Source organism: Pseudophryne corroboree, chromosome 7, assembly GCF_028390025.1.
Source record: "Pseudophryne corroboree isolate aPseCor3 chromosome 7, aPseCor3.hap2, whole genome shotgun sequence".
Lineage (NCBI taxonomy): Eukaryota > Metazoa > Chordata > Amphibia > Anura > Myobatrachidae > Pseudophryne > Pseudophryne corroboree.
This window is the reverse complement of record NC_086450.1, coordinates 78014560-78020680: the sequence shown is the minus strand read 5'-3', so window position 1 is coordinate 78020680 and position 6121 is coordinate 78014560. Positions and strand designations below refer to the sequence as shown.

At 46.0% G+C, this 6121-nt stretch overlaps 1 long non-coding RNA gene across 1 annotated transcript; it reads right to left on the bottom strand.

The window, feature by feature from the left end:
- Window positions 1-273: 273 nt before the first annotated feature.
- LOC134943393 (uncharacterized) lies at window positions 274-5892 on the bottom strand. Its single transcript, XR_010181513.1, has 3 exons — window positions 5800-5892; window positions 4900-4993; window positions 274-348 (listed from the first exon to the last, which is right to left on the bottom strand). It is a non-coding gene; the product is annotated as an uncharacterized LOC134943393 (long non-coding RNA).
- Between the last annotated feature and the right edge of the window lie 229 nt (window positions 5893-6121).

Here is a 6121-nt window from a genome sequence, read left to right as displayed (position 1 = left end):
GCAAGGCAACACCCAAAAACAGGTCTGCCCTGCCTAAAGCAGAATGGCTGGGTGGTATCCCTTTGGGTAGACTATCAAACATCAGGGCTGCTCTCCCTGGCATGGTACCTACATATGGAGATGGTGTTACCATAAAGGAAACATTAAACCAGAACTTTATTTTAAAATATAAACTTTTCTAAAAATGCAGTATTGTTTCCATTATTTTTATGGATTTCTGACGAAGAAAGAAACTTGCCAAATAACAGCAACTCACCTAGATCTTCTACTCAAACCCAGTTTACTAATCTCCCGCTGCTTATCTCAGGTCAGTGAATAAGGCATCACGTCAGACAGGCAGCAGTGAATCTGAAAACAGCGTTTTAAGTAAAAGAAACAACGCGGCACTGGATGAGATACAAGGACCAAAAGGAAAAAAAAGTCTTTAAACAAGTTTTAAGTCAAATGAAAAAAACAACAAACAAATTATAATTTATAGAGGTAATAAATGACTGATACCCCTTTCACACTGCCAATGCCGGATCCCACCCGGGAATTGGAAGCGGGTCCTTCCCGGGTGGGATCCGGCATTGGCAGCTGCTGCAGGCTTTCCATAGCAGCTGGGGGCGGAGGTGGAGGCGGCGCTGGGAGATGAGCTCATCTCCGTGCCGCCTCTCCCTATCTATTAAACGGGTGGAGCCCGTTTACGCAGCCACTGACCCGGTATTCAACCGGGTATAACACTGCTTTATTCCCGGGTTGAATTGCTGGGTCAGGCGACCCGCGATTTTGGCAATGCCCCTTTCACACCGCACGCCGACCCGTGTCGACCCGGCAATATGCTGGGTTGATACCTGGTTATTTGTGCGGTGTGAAAGGGGTATAATGCTGCTTTTCTAGCAAGGGGAAGGGATGTAGGTGGGGAGGTAAATAAAATGGAAAGTGTAGGTGGTCGTGCAGCATTAAGTTAGCTTATTAAGCGTCACCTTACATGCGATCCCTGGGTCACAGAGCACTGGGCATGGCCCCATCATGATGAAAAAGTGGGCGTGGCTCATGGACACCCCATTTCAGTGAGGCCATGCCTCCAGCCACAAGTCCATGCCTCCTAATTTCAGACACATTTCAGGTATTGCTTAAGACCTCGCACTAGAATGGAGGCAGAGGTTTTTTTAACCATACAGCTCACACAAATGCATGGCACCGGCCCGGGAAACATGTGCTACCCTGCCCTGCAGCTCAGCCCGACCTTGACAATTTGTACCTCCCCCAAAACTATGAAATTAGTTTGTATCCTCCCTATACTTTACAAATTAGACTACTTTACCTCCTCCATAGAAAAGTGATTAAATATCACTCTAATACCTTACCTTGTTCTTTCCATGTGCTTTGCCTTGGCTCACCCACCAGTATACATTACATATTAGATTATCCCTCTCCTACTCTTAAGGGGGGCACACACGGAGAGATCCGTGCTTAAAATGTAAGCAGTCTGTCCTTGTGTATGCCCCCCAGCGATAGCGATGCGCGGCCCCACGCATCGCTATCGCCGGTGCATGCAGGCTCAATCTTGCAGGTCACTCACTTCAGCGCTGTGTGAAGTGAGCAGACCCCCATCGTCGCCCCCCTCGCTCAGCACACATCGCACTGTGTGCTGAGCGGGGGGAGACGTGTGCTGAGCGGTCTGTGATAGATCGCTCAGCACACATCTTTTTAGTGTGTACCCCTTTTTACTTTGCAAATAGCCTTGTATTAATTACTCTGTATACCTGACTCCCCCCACTGTCACCTCACACAACCGCTGTCAAACACAATGCATCACAGCACTTCAGAATTGGCTATTTACTCACAAGCATTAAGGCTGCACCTTATGTGCTCTGCAGATTGGGGTCTGGGTGGCCCATCCCGTGCCCACACAGACAGCTCCTCTATACTAACAGCGTTATGGGATCATGACTGATGGTATCCTGGCTCTAGGTCGACCAAGTAAAGGTCAACAGTCATTAGATCGACCACCAATGGTCGACATGGACAAAAGGTTGACATGGACAATAGGTCAACATATACAAAGTTGACAGTGCTTATGGTCAACAAGTACAAAAGGTCGACAGGTGCAAATGGTCGACACAGCTTTTTTGGGGTGTTAGCATTTAAACCACTTTTTCAAACTTTACCATGATTGGGAATAGTAACTTTGCCCGAAGCATGGCGAGCGAAACGAGCCATGCGAGGGGACGTGTTACACTAATTGGGGTTCCACGTTGTTTGACTGTGAAAATAACACCAAAACAAGGCAAGCATTTTGTGTCAACCTTTTCTGTGTAGACCTTTTCACCATGTGGACTTAATGCATGTCGACCAATAGTGGTCTACCTAATGACTGTAGACATTTTCTAGGTAGATCTCATGAACCATACCCATGACTGACATCCTCTACCCTATGCTGCAGGGAGCTGAGGGCATCTCTAAGACTGGATTGTTCAAACTATATTCCAATATGGTAGAGGTCAGAGGGGTACCACTGGCAGCCCCCATGTCCCAATGCCACAGGCTGCAGCCTGATCAGCCTACCAATTGATCAGGCACTGTCCAGAAATGTCCACGTCCCTTCAAATAACCAACAGCCTCACGGAAATTAGTAATAACACTGTGCACGTTTCTGGGACGAACAATGAACTGTTAATACCTTATTTACTCCTGCTTTGCTAAAACTGGACACAATCATCGTTCAACCTGTTCTGAGAGGTGCGTCCCAATGTGATTTCGTTGCAACAGTTCTGTGAAAATATGCTAATGTCGCAAGCATGGGGATTTGCACAGAGACACCTGCTGGCAGTGTCTCTAATCCGACACTTACATACAAAAGACGCACAATCAGCAACACCAGTTAGAATGAAAGTCAGAAGTAAGGCACTCGTGATATGCCCAAGTTTGACAAGCCACACCTCCGTTACTCCTATAAACGCACACTGTCAGTCAGCTTGCATCCAAATCCTCACCTCGCCCACCGCCGGAAATCAAATGCAGTGCATATGCAGTCCAAGAAATATCGCTCCTCTCCGCTGTCGTGGGCATTACTTACACCTCTGAATTAATCCCATAAATAATATATAATAGCAAGGTGCTTACAATCAAGCATATTCTGTCTTCATACCGGTTCACTTCTACTGGTTAACAGCTTGCTATTCTTATATACCGTGAATTTGATTGGTTCACTTGACCATAACTCCCAACATTGGAGTCATCAGATGCAGGACCCTTGCGCATGGGCAAAAAGGGAGTGGAGCCTCTGTGAAAAGGGTGGAGCCTAACTATACCCCTGCTCGCATCACTTTGGGGGCATGCCCAGCACTCTGGGATGCTGGGCCACCTCCAGGTTCTCCCTTCACTGTGAATAGCCGTGCGCATGGCATATATCACCCACTGCTCTACATAGCAGAACAGCGATGTGCAGAGCCGTAGCACACCTGGCACACAGCGCAGTTACCCTGAGGGCGCACAGGCAGCGGCTTGCAGCAGTCCTCTCTCCTTCCGTATTGGCTGCCCGGTGCTGCTGTGAATGATGGGATGCGCTTCCCTCATCCCAGGATTCACAGCGGTGGGCAGCTAATGCGGAAGGAGAGGGGGCTGCTGCAGCGGCGCCTCTACCAATTACATAGCGCTGCTGCGGCTCCAGTCCCCCTCCCTCCTCCACCTCCGCTGCCCGGGAATGGATCTGCCTGCACGAGGAGCCTGACTGCCAGCAGGGAGAGATGGTAAGTATCTCTCTCTCTCTCTCTTTCTCTCGCTCACTCTTCTGGCTGCCGTAATGTGTAAAAAGGGGGATGCTGTCTGTCGTAACGTGTAAAAAAGGGACGCTGCCTTCTGTAATGTGTAAAAAGGGGACGCTGTCTGCCGTAATGTGTAAACAAGGGGACGCTGCCTGCCGTAATGTGTAAAAAGGAGACGCTGTCTGCCGTAATGTGTAAAAAAGGGGACGCTGTCTGCCATAATGTATAATAAGGGGACACTGTCTGCCGTAATGTGTAATAAGGGGACACTGTATGCCGTAATGTGTCAAAAAGGGGCGCTGTCTGCCGTAATGTGTCAAAAAGGGGACGCTGTCTGCCGTAATGTGTAAAAAGGAGGACACTGTCTGCTGTAATGTGTAAAAAGGGGACGCTGTCTGCTGTAATGTGTAAAAAGGGGGACACTGTCTGCTGTAATGTGTAAAAAGGGGACGCTGCCTGCTGTAATGTGTAAAAAGAGGGACTGTCTGCCGTAATGTGTAAAAAGGCACGCTGTCTGCCGTAATGTGTAGAAAGGGGGACACTGTCTGCTGTAATGTGTAAAAATGGGGACGCTGTCTGCCGTAATGTGTAAAAAGGGGGACGCTGTCTGCCGTAATGTGTAAAAAGGGGATGCTGTCTGCCGTAATGTGTAGAAAGGGGAACGCTGTCTGCTGTAATGTGTAAAAAGGGGCTCTACCTGGTGTAGTGGCGCTACTGTGCAGCGTAATTTGAATAATGGAGACTACTGTGCACCGTAGTATGAATTGGTATTATTTTGTGGCCACGCCCCTTCCCCATGAAGCCACGCCCTATATATTATTTGCGTGCCTGTGGCGCGCACTGCCCCTATCTTGCATTGGGGGGGCGCCAATGCCGTAACTTGCACACAGCGCTAAAATACCTAGTTATGGCACTGCCGATGTGTGGCCCCCCCACCCACCCCAAAATGATTGCATTATGCAAGTGGTAACTATATATCTATACTGATGTGTTGACATTTTATCTTATACTAATAACAAAATAAGAATACATTGAACTAACCATAATATTACAGTTATTTCAAGAGCATGTGTAAAACACAGAGCATTAGCAGCTGAGCTACAGATGGGTGTAAGGTGCAATCCGAAAAATACTTTTTTAAGTTTTGTACCTTTTTAACATGAAGTGGAAGCTGATCGTCATCTTTCCTGTAGGTCTTCCAATGACTGCAAATTTCTCAGTTGGGAAGAGCTATGTGGTTGCCACTATACAAATATTTCTGATTAATTAATTAAAAAAAACAAAAAACAAAAAACAACAACTTTTGAGAGGATAGTAAAGTATAACCTACAGTGTGAGCCAGCCAGTTACACAGCATGTCAGTTGGCAGTTAGGGAAAAGGGGCGGGGCTATGTCATGAAAATTCTATGCTGTCATATGAAGCAGTTGCCATGGTTATCACATTGTAAACAAATGGTAAATTATGAAAATCTGACATTTTCCAAAATCTGCGGTTTAGCACATACACATCAACATGGAGTTGTTAATGTTTATTTATGTGTTTATTTGGGAGGGGAGCTTCATTTCTGGCTGCCGTTCATAATTTGTTAAATTAAAATAACTTTTTTTCCCCCCTAAACTGTATTTGGATTAAGTAATGTTGATTTGCTGTGAAAAGGGTGGAGCCTAACTACACCCTTGCTTGCATCACTTTGGGGGTGTGCCCCTCTCTGGGATGCTGGACCACCCCCAGGCTCTCCCTGCACTGTTAATAGCTGTGCACATGGCATATATATCACCCGCTGCTCTGCATAGCAGAACAGTGATGTGTGCCCCCCCCACCACCAACCCCAAACTTATTGCATTATGCAAGTGGTAACGATATATCTATACTGATGTGTTTGTATTTACATTTTATTTTAATCACCCTAATAACAAAATAAGAATACATTTATCTAACCAGTATATTACAGTTATTTCAAGAGCCTGTGTGTAAGACACAGAGCATTAACAGCTGAACTACAGATGGGTGTAAAGCGCAATCCCAAAAATACTTTTACAAGTTTTGTACCATTTTAATATGAAGCGGAAGCTGATTGTCATCTTTCCTGTAGGTCTTCCAATGACTGCAAATTTCTCTGTTGGGAAGAACTACTGTATGTGGTTGCCACTGTAAAAATATTTCTGATTAATGAATGAATAAAAAAAAAAACAGCACACATTAAAAAACCAATTGGTTTTTAGAGGAGAGTATAACCTACAGTGTGAGCCAGCCAGTTACACAGCATGTCAGTTGGCAGATAGGGAAAAAGGGGCGGGGCTATGTCATGAAAATTCTATGCTGTCATATGAAGCAGTTGCCATGGTTATCACATTGTAAACAAACAGTAAAT